Genomic DNA, 17280 nt, shown 5'->3' on the forward strand with positions numbered 1-17280 from the left:
CACCTTCCTCCAAGGGGTTCACAGATTTCCACATGGGGCAACTATCACTGACCTTCTTTTACAATAAAAAAACCTGAGGCTCAGAAACGTTAAGTACGTGAACCTAGTGGGGTCATGAAGCACATTAGAGTTTCCATCTCCCAGGAAAGAAGAGGAAGACAAGAAAAGGAGGAGAGTGAGTGATAAAAATAATTTTAAAATTTTTCATTAACTATTTTCTTGTAGTTGCTGTCAAACACTGAGCTAGGATATGCTCATTCACCTTAGTAAGCACCTACTAGGTGGCAGCTACTGTGTGCTGAAGATGGGAGTTAAGTGACACAGTCCCTGCCCTTAAGGGACTAGAAGGGAGAGGCAGACAGTCATCATATTGAAAAACAAATATTTCAGATCTTGAGAAGTGCCTTGGACAAAAATTAAGAGGGTAATGTAGCAAAGAAAAATATGGTATGGGGGGGAGGGGTAAAGCAAAGGCAGATAGGAAGTCCTCTTGGCAGAATGACATTTAAGCTAAAACTTCAATGATGAGAAGCTGCCAGCCAGGCAAAGTTCTAGAGGAAGAGTATTCCAAGTAGAAAGAACAGCAAGTGTAAAGGCCTAGAGGCAGGCAGGAGCACTGAAGGGCACTGAAGGGCCAGGGTGGCTGGAGCACAGAAACTAGGGTTTGGGGGAGGGAGATGTCCTTGCAGAGGTAGGCAAGGGCCAGACTTTGTTGAGGTGGGGGGTCTCACAGCTCATGGTCAAGTGTTTGGATCTTGTCCTTATTGCAACGGGCTGTTGTTAGAAGGTGTTAAACGGGGGAGTGGTATGACCTGATTTAAGCTTTAGAAACACTAGGTATTTGGGAAGGTTATTGAGAAATTAAGACGAGAAATGATACTCACATACACTAAAGTTGTGCCTGGAAAGAGAGTGAGCAGTAGCCCCATTTGGGATATATGTCTTTTCTATCATATCTTTTATTGAGGTATAATTTACATACAGCAAAATGCATATCTTATGTGTAGAGTTCGGTCAATTTTGACAATTGCCTTTACCCATGAAACCCACACTGTATCAAGATATAAAGCATTTTCAGTACCCCAGCAAGTTACCTTAAGCCCCCTTCCTGTCAGTCCTCCTTCCTCCACCCAACACAATTTGGGATATATTTTTGAGGTAGAGCTCAAAGGACGTATCCCCACCAGACCGGATGTGCGAGTGTGTGGAAAAGAGAAAGATCAAAGATGCCAAAAGTTTTCAGCTTGAGCAACTGGGTGGCTGGAGGTGCCATCTGCTGACCTGGTAAAGCCTTGGGGAGAGGAATAAATCTAGAGTTGTGTTTTGACATATTCAGTTCAAGAAGCCTATTTAACATCTAATGAAGACGCTGAGAAGAAAGTTGTGTGTTTAAGTCTGGAGCTCAGGAGAGAAGTCCAAGCTGAGGACGTAAATCTGGTAGTCATGGCATGAAGCCATGGACTGGATGATGTCAGCAAGGGAGCAGATAAAGATGAAAAAGAGAACAACAAAGAGAAAGAGGATGAACGAAGTCCAGGAGAAACAGCAGCAAAGCAGACTGAGGCAAGAAGAAGGTATGGCAAGTGGGATACACAGAGCCTACAGAAGAAAGAAGGAGGTGACCATGTACCCCAACGCTCCTGACGGGTGGAAGGTGACCTCTACATCTCTAAAACTTACTTAACCCTTCCCAAAACTCTGTAGAGTAGGTCATAATTATTCTCGTTTTACAGAGAAGGAAACCGAGGTCCAGAGATGTAAGTGACTTGTTCAAAGGCACACTGCCAATAAGGAGCAGAGCCAACATATTGAAGCATAGCAGCTTCCTCCACAGTGTGTTCTGCAGGCGAGGCTGCACAAGGGGTTCCAGGGTCACATTAGCAATGGAACATGCAAAGCCAAAGTTTCACTACCCCAGGGCTCAATGCCTTTAACATGCTAGCATGAATGGTGAGTCCTCGACAGGGGGATGTAGGATATCGCAATTTCCAAATATACATGGAACCATTTTTTGTCTTCTTGTTTGGAGGAGCAATTCACCAAACAGAGACTCCCTAGAACACAGTGTGGGAACCACTACTGGAAGGCAACACGATCACGTCTTCAAAATGTGTTTGAATAACGTCCAAAGTGCTACCACAGACGTTACGTCACTTGGACCCAAAGGAGAAAGGGTTGACATGAACATTCCATTTCACAGATAATGGAGGCAAAGCACACCAGATTAAGTGGCTTGTCCTGTATCATTATCCTGCAGCAATTAAGCAAGATAAATCAGCACCGGTCCCTGTGCCCAGGAGCAAGAGAAACCAGGTCAGGCCAAGGGGGAATCAAGCGAGAGGCCTACATGAGGCTCCTCCTCGCCTCTGTCCCTCTTCTTTAGAACCTTCCCTTTGCATTTGCTTTCCTCAGGAATCTAATGGGGGAGGGGTAGTTTATGCAGAAAATGGAGGGAAAAGAGAGGGTTCAGGTGGGCTCAGGTCATGGGCATTAGGAAAACTGTCTTGGGCACGTGAACTGTGAAGGGTCATGTGAGAGGATCCTGTGGGAAATGTACAGATCAGAAGAAAGGAAGTGGCACTGGGAACTGTGGAAGGGGACAAGGGAGGGGACAAGATTGCCTTAAGGATTCCAAAAGCTGGGGGATTTAAAGCACCTCACAAATCAATCCCCCTGATCTGGAGTCATCTTGGTTCAGCAGTTAGAGAACTCAAGGCCAATTAGCTGGACACTCCTCAAGCATTAACTTTAATGCCTACACCTCTATGCAGTCTCCCTCAATTCTGCCAGAGTGGACTGCATACAAGGGGCCCCCAGGGACTGCTGCTTAATGAATGCCAGCATCGTAGAGAAGGGTCTTTAGCAGAGCGGGCTCATTAGGTCCAAATTGTAACGAGAAGACCCCACCACCCCCAACCACCACCAAGAGCTTCAGCTTGAAAGCATGGACTCTGGAGTTGAACAGTCACAGGTTCAGGTCCCCTGCATGGCCACTTAGCTGTATGACCCAGGAGAATTCCTGAACCTCTCTGAGCCTATCCTTCCTCATCTGGGAATGAGGGATGATTGTAGCACCTACTCCATTGGGTTACTGTGAGGATTTTAAACGATAATGAACAAAAAGCAGTGTATCTCAAGATAGAGTTCAAGGTCCCAACTGGGTTGCTTCTTAAAATGCAGATTTCCAGGTCTTACCACAGACCCACTGAAACAGATTCGCTGAAGGATATTCTTAAGCACAGTGAAGACTGAGAAAGATTGATAAGACATCTAATCTGTGCCTGGCAAAATCTCAGTAAGTAAACAGCTATCTTTCTGTTTATTACTACTACAATACACAAATATGAGACCTCTTCTCCAGGCTGGACAGCCTGGTGCTCAAAATTCGAATTTATCTGAAACCCAACTCAATAGATACTCGCTCATCCTCAAAAGCCTGAACAAAGCTTCAATCACTGGAAAAATTAAATATTTTGTGAGTAATTACAGCTGCCTAGGTGAACGCAAAGTAACCTTTTGCAAATGTTCCCAAGAAATCCAATAGTCAGTTATTTTTTTTAAAAAAAGTCATAAGAAGCAAATGTTCCAAGACATGATAAACAATGTCACGTACACACTCCCTGTGAATTAGCATCTTGCCTGGGAAGGTGCTTTGTGAGAAGGGAGACCCTCGGGATGGGTACAATGATTTCTTTACACAGGCTGGCTGTTAAAGTCACATGTGAAGCAATTCTCAAAGGCCTCTGGGCTAAACTTGCAGGGAAATCATTCATGAGTTTTCCCAGACACTGAGTCCCACAGTACCTGCGTCTGTCTGTTCCCTCCACCGCCCCTACATCTTCCATTCTTCTGGAAGACGTTCAGATACAATCTTTGCAAAAATGAGTCTTCCTCTGCTTGTCACAGAGCAGCAGGATATGAAAAAAGAACATCACCAAAGAAAACTGCATGGTAATCAAATGCTAAGTATCCTAAGAAAGAACCCCTCGCCATTTAGATTTTGGGAAAATAAAAAATAGCAAAGAAACTTTTTTGGAACATTGCATTGAAACTCTCACTACAATTTCCATAAAGTTTCATTATATTCAACGAGGATTACCATTCTGTGTTTTGGCAGCTAAAAAAATTATTCCCTCTGCTTCTTCTCATTGACATCGGAATATCACACTGAGATTATATGCACCCAGAGCTCTCCTATTTGATTATACGACTAGGAAGTGCTTAATGTGACTGGGTACCTTTCAGGGAAGATTAAGAAAAATAGCTTGGGGAGCATAGCGTCTCTGAGATTTGCTTTTCTAAATTATTAAAAACTGCAGATCTCTGTAAACACGACTACACAAAGCAGCACGTTGTGTCCCTCGGTTGTCCCTTACAGTCCTTTAATGGCCCATTCTCCACATGGCTGATGCACTTCAGAGTAAACCCAACACAGAACCACTTTGCCTTTTTCTGCAAACAGCTCTACAAAGACCATAAATGTCACCACCAAATTGGTGAGCGCTAGTTCAAACCTTTGCATCTCTCATTCCTCAAGACATCTGTGTCCCTAAGGATAACAATCCGGGCTTAAAGGAAATCTTGGGAAAAGCAGCCAAGAGCTGTTCCTGCTGAGGCTAGTGGGAGGAGGCCAATGGGGAAGTGGGGTCGATAAAACTGTCTCAAAAATAAGTTCCATCTTAAAAAGCTCATGAAGGGAACGAGAGAGTTATTTCAGTTTCTTAAATGGAAGCACAACCCCAAAAACAAAAAATAAAAGGCTTGTTGATGGAGAGGCTTGCAAGACTGGGAGAGGCTGAAGGTATCGCTGTAGAAAGATTGCCTAGTAACAGAGCTTTCTTGTCTGTATTACACCCAAAGCTGTGTACCATCTGAGGCTGATTCAGGAAAATACTCAAATCTCCTGGTAATTTCCTGCAGACAGGACGTTTAATCATCTCCAAGCCTCCACCGCAAAAGAAAAAAAAGAAACCTAAACCAAATGATTCACACTCTTAAAACGAATCTGCCTTCGGAACAAGAACCGTTTTCTGCTCTTGAAAAGCAGCCACGATTTGTTATTCTAACAAAGTGTTCTTTTCCTCCAAACAGAAATAAAAGTCGCTCAAGGAGGGCTTGTACTGATTTCTGTTCTGCATTTCTTGAAACTTCCATCCAGTCAACAGTTTCTCCTGGCAGGTTCTCAGAAATCCAGGGAGAGCTGGGTAGTCAGTGACTAAGAACACAGGATCATTTTTATAAGCCTCCCTCATGCCCACTTTGTGGCCCCATGGGAAGATGTTTTATTGTAGGATGAGCAGAATTAGCTGCACATATAAATTCTTCCCTGCTCAGCTCACTTGACACCTTTATCTGAATTGCCCAACGGCTGGGAAGATTTGGCAATTGATGATTTGAAAAGGAAAGGCCCAAATCTTCCCCAAGTGGTATTTGTTCTTTCTGTACATACAGGGCCGTGTCCATTTCTCTAATTACTCAACTAGTTGCACAGATAAAAACATCTGTTTGCAGAAAGCAGGGAACCCAAAGTATACAAATGATTCACACCACCTAAACAAGTGCAAATAAAGGCCAGCCCAGCAAAATGAGAGCCTCTAAAAGCCAAAATAATTTAATATGGGCGGAAATGGAGTTTGGCAATCCACGCACCAGACTTTGCTCCAATTTTGGAAGGCATTTCTTCCAGCTGCCTCATCTTTAAAAAAATAAAAAGCAACTCTGACCCTCCGCATTAGACTTCCAACTTCTTACTTAGGTACACAAAAGTGAACAGATCCGGGAAGGAGGGACATGAAGCTGAAACTGCATCTTTTAAACAAACCTTACCCCTCCCACCAACCCGCATGGATTATTTTGGTTTTAAAATTTCCCAGGATACAGCTGCCCAGGCACCCCAGATTTGCATGATCCCCGTCCTCACCAAGTTCTGACTCTCCCAGCAGCTGAGAGGGCACATTTGGAAACCGGGGAGAGCAGGGTTCCAATTAACTACCCACCACCCCCTCCAACAGCTTTCTCCATCCTATAGACTCCCCTATGTGAGCTGGGAAGGGCGGGGGCCTCTCAACCACCCCCAATTCAGAAAAAATAAATTAACAAACCCATAATTGCTTAATTATGGAAATCAACCAAGGAGAAAAGGAAAAAATTTTAAAGTTCTTGGAAAATAAGCAATAAGGAATGTGGTAGAAGTAAATAATTTTTTAAAGTAAACCTTCCTGGAGGTATTAAAAATATTTTTTGATAGCGTAAGGGAAATAAATAAGTAGGTCATTAGCAATAAATACATTTTAAATATTTGAGGGAAATGAATTGTAAGAGAATAAAGATTATTTAAAAAGCAAGTTCAGTGAAGTTTAAATGTTTCCCCCAAAGAAGTGCTAATACAATATTATCCCCTCCTCATGATTATATTACTATTATTGGTTAATAAAGCGGCTGCGCAAAAGCTGGGGGACACAGACCAAAATGATCCCCTAGGTCTTCTTCCCAGAACTCATGACCTCCCCCCAGTGTCTGTGTGGCAAGGGACATCCCTTCCAGAGGGTCGTTTCCCAGTTCAAGACCCCTTTTCCAGAGGAGGGTCCTGAAAACCAGGAGCAAACGCGCCCCAGCGCCCCCTTCCGTGCGCCCGGGCCATGGGGGGCCACTTACCCAGCTCAGCCTTGCATTGCTCGCCGCTGCGGCGCCTCCGCCGGCCAGGGAGGAGGAGGAAGGGGGCCGCAGACCCAGGGGCCGGGGGTGCCGCTGCGGCTAAGAAGCCCAGCGGGGCGTCTGCCGCCAACTGCCCGGAGCCAGAGGGGGCCCTGCAGGGGCTCCGCGCAAGGGGGATAACATTCCCAGGGCGGTGGCAGCTGCTCCGTGCGCAGCGCTGGATCCAGGAAAATCGCTCAGGTCCTGGGCAGAGAAGCTCCAAGCTCTCCAGGCTGCCTCCCAGCTGCTTAAAGGGACGCCTCCCCACCTCCCGCTCTGCTTATTGGTGAAAATTCTGAGGCACAGGCCAATCCTAGGCCTGTTCCCAAATTGAGATTTCAATCAAGGGAGCTACTGCTTTAAAATTAGCAAGGGATGATGGGGGTGGGGGGGAGGTGTTTAGCCGCCTTTCAGAAGCAGAAGGACACAGGCTCTCCGGCCCTTGCACGCAGAGGTCCCGAGAGCTGGCAGTGGCTAGAAGAGCAAGATTATACTGTGCAGAGCATAGAGGAAGCCAGGGGACATGCTGGACCCTTGGCCTTCACTGCTCCACCCACTTCCCCCCAAGTCACTCATCCTTCAAGTCTCATCCAATTCATCACAGACGCTGGAGACCCTCTATTCTTGGGAAGAGCCTCCACGCTATGTGCTTAGAAGCCTCCCCATTATCCCCCCTTCCAGACACCCATCACACTTCCACTTCTTTGCTTTACCTGTTGCTCCCTTTACACTCTAAGTTCCACCAGAGCAGGGATGTTATCATCCATCATCATGCTGTAGCACTCCCGGCCTAGAACACTGCGAGCTCTCAGTAAATATTTGTTGGTTGAATGAATCAATGAAAAAACGAAGGAATGAACAATGAAATACATCCTATGTTAGCTGTGAGGATACAAGTGTTAAAATTAGGGGCCGCCTTGGTAGCGCAGCGGTTAACTTCGCACCCTCTGCTTTGCGGGCCCTGGGTTTGCTGGTTTGGATCCTGGGCGTGGACCTACGTACTGCTCATCAAGCCATGCTGAGGTGGCCTCTCATACAGCGCAACTAGAAGGATGTACAACTATGACATACAACTATCTACTGGGGCTTTGGGGAGAAAAAAGGAAAAAAGGAAGATTGGCAACAGATGCTAACTCAGGGCCAATCTTCCTCAAAAAAAAAAAATTTAAGAGGCAATATTCAAGAGTCCAGACAAGACTATTTCTTGTCTGAAATTATCAGACACACTCAAAAATGATGTTTACCAGCTATCTGGGCATCCCTTAGCCTCAGACAAGAGATGTGTCTCCATCTCTTACTAGTTATGTAAACCCGTGCCTCAGTTTCCTTTTCTGTAAAGCATGACCATGACATCTCCCATCTCACAGGGCTGTTGTAAAGATTGCATTAGCTCATGGCTGGACTAGAGGAGGTGCTCCGTCCATAGCTTTAGGCTACCGAATAGTCAATAGCTGTTGTTATTATGGAGATCAAAATACATTTGCTGGAGGTTGGGACTAGTCTGACTGCTGGTTTGGCTTCTTGGTAAGTACTTTCATTCATGAAACAGATATGAATTAAGTGCCAACTCAGCACCAGGCCCCATGCTAGGTGCTGGGGTCACCAAGGAAAGATAAAGTCCTTGACCTCGAAGAACTCATAGTAGGGGTGGGAGTGTGTATTAGAGTTTTCCAGAGAAACAGAACCAATAGGAGATATATATATATATATATATGCGCAGATATGAGGAGATTTATTATAGGAATTGACTCACATGGTTATGGAGGCCGAGAAGTCCCACAGTCTGTAGTCTGCAGGAGAAGCAAGAAAGCCAATGGTGTAACTCAGTCCAAGTGCAAAGCCTGAGCATCAGGGGTCAATGGTGTAAGCCCCAGTCTGAGTCCAAAATCCTGAGAACCAGGAATGCCAGTGCTGGAGAATAGGAGAACATGGATGTCTCAGCTCAAGCAGAGAGAGCAAATTGATCCTTCCTCCGCCTTTTTGTTCTACTCAGGCCCTCAACGAATTGGATGATGCCCACTTGCATGGGTGAGGTGATCTTCTTTAGGAAGTCTACTGATTCAAATGCTAATCTCTTCCACAGACAGACCCAAAAATAATGTTTACCAGCTATCTGGGCATCCCTTAGCCCAGTGAAGTTGACACATAAAATTAACCATCACTGGGTGGTGGCAAGAAGAGAGAAACAGACATATAAAGAAAATTATCTTAAATGATACTCATGCAAAGACATATGTACAGAAATGTTTATTGTGGGATAGTTTATAATATCAAAATAACTGAAAATTATTCAAAAATAGGGGAAATGGTTAAATATATTATGGTCCATCCATTTCATGGAATACTATACAGAGGTGAGGAAAAAGAGGCAGAGCTAAGTGCACTAGTAAACAATGAACACCAAAATATATTGCGAAGTACAGTGTAGAAGGTAAAACATATTCCCACTTGCATAAATAAATCTTCAGTTATTGTGTATACACACGTATGCTGTATATGCATAAAATGCTTCTAGAATGATACCTAAGCAAATGGTAAATGTTATTATATCTAGCAAGGTGGTTTGAGAACTAGGTAGGTCTAAGATGGGAAGGAGACTAATATTTCATCATATATCCTTGTGTATTATTTGAATATATTACCCTGAGCTTGTAATAAGCTCCTGGTTCTGGCAAGATGGCAGAACAACCTGAAAATTCCAACCCTTAGATATGCTAGATAAAATATATCAAAAATTCTTTTAAGTGCTTAGCTGATTCACAATAAAGAAAAGAAAATACCGAGGTGTTAGAAATAAAGAGGTAACTGAAAATAAGAACGGTGAGCATGCAAACTCATGCTGTGGGTATGAGGTAGAGGGGAAGGTGGTTGGCAGCAGGGGAAAAGTTTGTCTTTGTTCCCTAGGGGCTAGGGATTTAATGCCCAGGAGAGAAGACAAGGCCTTGGGACAAGGAGAAGCAGAAAGTTGTTATGAGACCTCTGCAGAAAACCAGGAACACTCATCGAGGGCTGCACCCTCAATGAACAAATAGATTAGAAAAACTATCAGCCACCCCAAAGAAACTTGTCCATCTCTACCTGTGTTCTGAGTAGGGGGGAAATGTTTAAGCTGAGAATTAAAAAGCCTAGGCCTGTGCCTTTCTTGAGAACGGAGTTCAAATAAAAAACGTCAGATTCAGTAAACTCGCACTGAAAAATTAATATAAATATTGGTCCTGTTCATGACATGTCAAGAATAAAGTAAATGAAAAATTGCCCTGGAGAGCCAGTTCCATAACCCAGGCTATAACTGGCCCCGCAAAGCATGAACTCCCAATAGTAAATTACATAACACTCAGGAAACTGACAGTACAAGTCAACAAATATGAAGCTCAAGAGTTAGAGCTTCACATTCTGAAAAAGAACATGAAGTAAAGTTTAAAATGATTAAAAACTTTAAAGCTAGAATTGAAATCCTAAAAAAGAACAAGACGTGATCCCTTTCTCTCCCCATAGATTCATTCAAATTAAAAACTCCACAGATAGATTAAACAGAAGGTTAGATACCGCTGAAGAGAGAAATATAGATCTCAGGGTATTACATAAAATGAAGCACAAGGGATAAAGAGTTGAAAAATATGAAAGAGAGGTGAAGAGATGTGAAGGATAAAATGAGAAGGCCCAACATACGCCTAATAAGAGTCCCAGTGGGAGACAACAGAGAAACTGAGGAGAGGGGTAAAGGCTGAAAATTTTCTAGAATTTATAAAACTCGTGAATCCTCAGATTCAAGAAGCACAAGGCATCTCAAGCAGGATAAATAAACATAAGAACATCTGCATGTACTAATTATTCATAAAAGTACAGTTAATAAAAAACTAAAGTGAGGAAAAATGAAACAGTTTAATAATGCCACAACAGAGTAAGCAGAAGGCACTTTGTAGTATAGAAGAGAAGCAACTCCGCCATCCACATTTAGAACTGGACTATATTTCCCTAAATCTTTCATCCCCAAATATAATGAATTCTGAACTACAGTATCTTCCTGAAGGCCTAGCTGTACATTACATACAGTGCCCATGTACTAAGGCGAAGTGGCCCAGATCTCCCGGAAAAGATGCATTCAGTTCAGCCATGAAACAAAAGAGGCACACAAACAAACAACGCCCCTGTCCTCAGAATCTTACTCTGGTGGTGGAGGCAGCAGATAAAAAGACCATCACAGAACGGACAGGGTCATAAGGGAGTATAAACTGCTATGGAAACACAGAGAAAGATAATCTCAACCAGCCCTGCAGGAAAAGGTGGTACCTCAGGGAAGACTTCCTGGAGAAGGTAACATCTGCACGGAGAGAGGTGTATCTTCAGGGGAAAACACTTTAGAGTTAAGCTTGGCTTTAAATCCCAGTACTGCCACTTATTATCCTGTGACTGTGGCCAAGTTATGTAACTTCTCCAAGCTTCATTCAGCTCATCTGCAAAATGGAATCCATATCACTAGTCTTGGGGTTGTTTTGAGGTTTAGAGATAATATATGTAAAGCATTTAGCAGAATGATTGATTTTTAGATTTTTCAGATCTAGTCCTTTCCATAAAGGAACTTAAAATATAGTTCCTAAAAAATAACTAATGAAGGCTGCATATGTTAAGTATCAAATATGTGATTCTCTACAATGTTAAATCCCAAAACTGTGATGAAATTCCTGTGTATATCATTAAACCTTCAGATTCCCAACCTCAAATCAAGTTGAAAGAATTCAGAGTCTAGCAGGGGAAGGGACAGATGGACCCTCCTCAGTATTACTCAATAGGTTTGTGAATGACTAGGATGATGCATGAAGAGGAAACTTGTCAAGTCCAACCAAAGATGCCAAGTTGCTGGCCTCTGCCAATGCTCAGCAGATAAGGACACAAAGTGATCTAGCCAATCTGCAGGAAAGGCCTGAACTAAAGTAGATGAAAGTCTATAATGGCAAGGGCTGTTGCCTGCCCTTTGGAAGAAGCACTGAACTGTGCAGTCTTAGAGAGGAAAGAATGGGCCAAGAACATGCTTTCCATTCATTCCTTCATGCACCATTTAACAAACACTTATCTAATGTCTACTATAAGAAAGGGTTTGCCTTAAAGGCTGGGTAAACATGGAAAAACATGAATAAAACATGATGCCTGCCTTCAAGGAGCATAAAACGTAGTGATCTGAAATCCTCTTCACTTGAAACTGCCCATGCCCTCCAACATTCTTCCTTCTACCATTCAGTGGTATCCAGCCTTTACAAACCATCTGAAGTTTGCACTAGAGGTTAAACACCATTATGTTTCAGAATGGCAAATAGATTTCATCTCCTTGGCTAACACTAATTGATTAGTAGTGGCTTCCTAGAGTGCTGACTTGACAAGAAGTCTGAGGCTATATATGGCAGGAAAGCATGCTGTGATTGATTAGTGATGTCTGTCATGTGGATGGAGAAGGAGTGACAGCACTAGTGCTTTAAATTTGACATCTCCCATCTAGTCCAACCCCCTCATTCCACAGATGAGAAAACAGAACAGATCTTTCTTTCTTTCTGCAGCATTTTAAATTCAGCAACACTAGCAGGGGCAACCGAGGAGAACCTCCATATCTGAAATGTTGCTGAGAGAGAGAAAAAAATCTATAGCTTGGAATATTTCTGATGAGCTTTTAAGATATGCACTGAAATCCTTTAGCAGCCTTTGTATTCTACAGCAAACTGACTAAATGGAGAAAGCTACTGACTTTGATTTCCTGGTTAGCTACCAAGTGCATTCCCCCATTCCCACCCCCCCGACACATTAGATTATATTAAACATATGTAATTTGAGTATGCTTGAGGATTTAAAATGATTGAGGGATAGAAATGTCTATAAAGTGAATATATTTCAGAAATACAAAATGAATAAACATATAGAACAGCAATTAACATGTCATTTAAGAAAGGACAAAGATTTTTATCATTTTATTCTATTAAATGGTACAGATATCATCAACTAAAGAAAGGAAAAGAAAAGCCCTTATTTATTTTCATACAGACACTTTATATCCTGGGGACTCTGTAACACTAACTAAGGAGATAGGGTCTGTCCCCGTTAAGCGTTTCCACGCCCAATCTATCAACACTCACAGCCTCACCCAACCCAATCACAATGAATCCGGGCTCACTCGCCACAGAGCACAGAATGGTATAAACGGACAACAGATAAGCAGGAAGCCCAACCCCAGCCTGATTCAGATACAAAGAACAAATTGTAGCATTTGATTAATATGCCAGCTCTTCTCTCATGCCAACTGCAAAGTGAATTTTATAGAAAACCAACTCCTTGAGAAAGAGGTCTAATTAATTCAGTTATATAAACTTCAATGCAATATTAGGGGGAGGGGATGGGGAAAAAGAGAGAGAGGGAGGGAGAGAGAACAGAAGATGAGGAGAAGGACACAGGGTGAGAAGGAGAGATGGAGGGAGAGAGGGAATGAATGAATGAATGAATGACTAAGAGAATATGAATAGGATGTTCTAGAGACCACTGGGTTTACCCTGAGACCCCACAAGGTATGTTCTGATTTAAGATGACACGAGGGGCCGGCCCCGTGGCTTAGCGGTTAGGTGCGTGCGCTCCGCTGCCGGCGGCCCGGGTTCGGATCCCGGGTGCGCACCGAGGCACCACTCCTCCGGCCATGCTGAGGCCGCATCCCACATACAGCAACTAGAAGGATGTGCAGCTATGACAGACAACTACGTACTGGGGCTTTGGGGGAAAAATAAATAAATAAAATCTTTAAAATCTTTAAGATGACACGAGATCTATTTATATTTCAGTCAAGTACACTGTTGAAGGTTTGGCTAAGAAATTAAAAAATGACCCACCACAAACAACTGCTTTAATGCATAAATTGGTCAGATCAGATTTTTCTCCCAAGACTCACTCATTTGCATACCACCTTCAGGATATCTGCCAAATATGCTTTTATTAAATATCATGTTCATGATTTGTCATATTGAATATGCCTTATATTATTATTTGTAATGAATTAACAAATTGTGGTACATCCACACGATGGAATACTACTCAGCAATTAAAAGGAACGAATATATGCAACAAGGTGGATGAATCTCAAATGCTTTATGCTAAGTGAAAGAAGCCAGACTGAAAAGGCTACCTATTGTCTGATTCCATTACATGATATTCCAGAAAAGGTAAAAATTATAGGAACAGAAACAGATCAGCAGTCGCTGAGGGTTGGAGATGCAAGGTGGGACTGAGTACCATGAGAAAAATTTGGAAGGTGAGAGAACTGGTCTGTATCTTGATGGGGCAGTGATTACATGACTGTATGCACTGGTAAAAAACTCATCAAACTGTAAGCCTAAGAGTGAATTTTATTTTACGCAAATGTAAAAAGTGGAAAACAAAAACAAACAGACAAAAAACCAAAAGCTAAAACCATCCTTAGTATCACTTTGGTTTTAATTATTCCTGTATTAAATATTTTCCTGTTGTCTTACTTGTTTTTGTAAAGATGTTTAACAAATTACTCAAAAAATAGTTACTTTGGAACCATGCCTATGACCATGAAGTTGCTCTTTCTCCATTAAAAGGGGAGATGATCAAGTTTTAGAGAAATGGTAACTCTAGCCCTCAAATGAGATTTCCTCTTTGATGTACTTAAAAAGTTCAGAAGACTGAAAAGAGAATTTTTTTTAACTATGTGTAACTCAATGTTAGTTAATGGATTGACTCCGTACCACCCAAAACTATCTCGCATTTTGGGAAACAGTGCTTTCGACTGGAAGCTCCATGAAGGAAGAGATTGTCTGTCTTGTTCTTCACAGCATCCTCAGCACCTAACATAACAGGCACTTGATAAATATTCATAAAATGAATGAAATAAACCTTTCTACTTTGTCTCACACTCCACCCCTCCAGGGGAGAGAACTCCTAAGGCAGCTTGGTTCATCACCAGACAGCTGGCTCCTGGTTTAGGTTCCTCCTTACAGTAAGCTGGCAGCCAACACTCCACCAATGTGGGTCCCAGAAAGCCAGTCCAGCCAACACGTCCACTCAACATCCTTCAAAAACCTAAGGCTTGTCTTCTATCAACCTACTTCTATTAACTGTTCCTCATGGGCATGGTTTCAAACCCTTTACATCCCAGCCACTCAAAATGTGATACCCCAATTAAACCAGAACAAGGAATTATTGACAGTGCTGTTAGGTAAGATATGATCATGTAAGAAACATGTTTAGGAATGTAAGGCTACAATTACATGACTTCTGAGATTTGTTTTAAAATACTTAGGAGAGAAAAAAGGACAAGAGAGAAGGGAACGTGGGAAGGAAGGAGGGAGGGAGTTTAAGCAAAAAGGAAAATGATAGATGAAGCAAATATAGCCAAATTTGGTAATTGTAAAATCTATTATATAGGAATTCATTGTACTATTCTTTCTACTTTTGAGTATGTTTGAAAGTGTTCTTAATAATGAAAAACTTTAAGTATGATATGACCAATGCAGGGCAGAGTGGCTTTATGCCCTTCTTGTTCCTGACACAATGATTCTAAGATCACATTAATTTGATTCACACTGAGCTGTTGACCAAAACCTGTTTCAGTTTAGGGCTTTTTTCTTTTTCCTCCACGCATCTCTCACTAGACTCCACCCACTTCATTCTGCATCTGGGTAGTTGGGTTTTGGCTCCAAGTGCAGGTCTATCCATTTTTTAATTTTTTAGTTCAGCCTATTATGCCTATCTGTGCTGATATTTGGGATCTTCAATCTGCTTCCTAATGCCATGTAGCATCTAGTCTACTCGTTTCCTGGAGTTTTGATATAAAAAAGACACAGTTCACACTCAAGAGGAACTCACAGTCTGGTGGGAGAGAGAGATTCATGTTATACATACAAACATAAAACAAAGCACTGAGTGATGTAGCCTTGGTACAAAGAAGTGCTCACGAACAGTGGGGTGAGTGACTTGGACTAGCACAAGAAGGTATTGTTAGCAGCAAGTCAGAAGAATGAGTAGGAATCCTTGAGGTAGAAAAGGGGAGAAGTATAGTCAGGCAGATGCAATAGTACAGGCCAAATTATGGAGGCTTGAAAGAGATCCAGGAGGGGCGATAAAGAGAGACATTTTGTAGAGCTAATCAATGTTGGCACCATTGACATTGGGGGCCAGATAATTCTTTGTTGTAGGGGGCTGTCCTGTGCATGTAGGATGTTTAGCAACATCCCCGGCCTCTACTCACTAGATGCCAGTAGCACCCTCCCAGGTTATGACAACCAAAAATATCCCCAGATATTGCCAAATGCCCCTGAGCAGCAGAACCGTCCCAAGGAGAACCCGGACTAATGGGAAAGCTTGCAAGTATGTGTAAAAGAAGAGAAGGGTCAGAAGGATGAGGCTGCCAGTGGCATAGTGAAATAGCTTAGGGCTATATCATGAAATAAGCCAGTCAGCCAGGCCCCTCAAATTCTAAATGACCATCTGGCCACTCTGAAACTCATGTCCTTAAAAGGCCTCTTCCCAATTCTAGGCTGTGTACGCAATCTACATTAGAAGCCATTATTGTGATAATTAATTTGGTTACCAGCTTGGACATCAAATGCCTTCTCTCTAGCCATGTGGTAGGCAGAATTCTGAGATAGCCCTCATGATTCTCAGCCTGGGGGTACACACACCTTCTCCCAGTTTTTCAATCAGACACTAATCTAGGTGCTGCTGTGAAGTGATTTTGCAGCTGTAATTGAGGTTCCAAATCAGTTGACCTCAAGACAAGGAGATCATCCTCAGTGAGCCTGACCTAATCCTGTGAGCCCTGAAAAAGAGACTGGAATCTTCCTGAAGACACAGATTCAAAGGGTGAGGGGCATTTGATATGAGGGAGATTCTCAGTCACTGGCTTGGAAGATGGAGGGGGCCACATGGCAAGGACCTAAAGTTGCTTTCAGGAGCTGAGAGTGGCCCTTAGTTGATAGCTAGCAGGGCAACAGGGACCTCACCCCACCACCACAAGGAACTGAATTCTGCCAAATGAGCTAGAATTGAATGAGCTCAGAAGAGGAGCAGATGAGAATACAGATGGCCACACTGATTTCAGCTTTTTGAGAACCCGAGCAGAGAGGGTAGCCACACCATGTCTGAACTTCGAACCCACACAACTGTGAGGTAATAAATAGGTGTCGTTTTAAGCTGCTCAATTTGTGGTAAGTTGTTAACGCAGCAACAGAAAACTAATACAACCTAAATCCCTCAGTCCTCCAAGGTCCAGGTTAAACCCCTCCTCCTGCAGGAAGCCTCTCCCCACTGCACGCAGAGGGCAAGCCAGGCCATTTCATGTTGCCCCAAATCACCACACTCTCTCTCATGCTGATCCTGCTGCCCCAAACCTTCTTCTTTTTGTAACATCTCCTGGTGATAAACTGCTATCCTGTCTACCACTGACTATTTCCTGAATGGTTGTGTGTTTTTGTTTTGTTTTGTTTTTGTCTGCTCTTCTCCTCCTCTCCCCGCTGCGAAAATCAGCACTGGGAAGATAGTGGTCATCTCTTCAAGGATCCTTTGAATTTCTCACAATGCCTATAGCAGTGTTAA

At 42.8% G+C, this 17280-nt stretch overlaps 1 protein-coding gene across 2 annotated transcripts in view; it reads right to left on the bottom strand.

Moving 5' to 3' along the window:
- The window catches only part of PRICKLE2 (prickle planar cell polarity protein 2), a 309591-nt gene that overhangs the window by 144093 nt on the left and 148218 nt on the right, over nt 1-17280 (bottom strand). Inside the window, exon 1 of one of the 2 annotated variants that reach the window (XM_014793520.2) lies at nt 6655-6939. The exons of the other annotated variant lie outside the window; for it this stretch is intronic. The gene's annotated coding sequence lies outside the window, so the exon portion shown is untranslated. Of the gene's footprint in view, nt 1-6654; nt 6940-17280 lie in introns of those variants that run through there. 2 annotated transcript variants of the gene reach the window in all.

This window comes from Ceratotherium simum, chromosome 5 (assembly GCF_057802395.1).
Source record: "Ceratotherium simum simum isolate JZ-2026a chromosome 5, ASM5780239v1, whole genome shotgun sequence".
Lineage (NCBI taxonomy): Eukaryota > Metazoa > Chordata > Mammalia > Perissodactyla > Rhinocerotidae > Ceratotherium > Ceratotherium simum.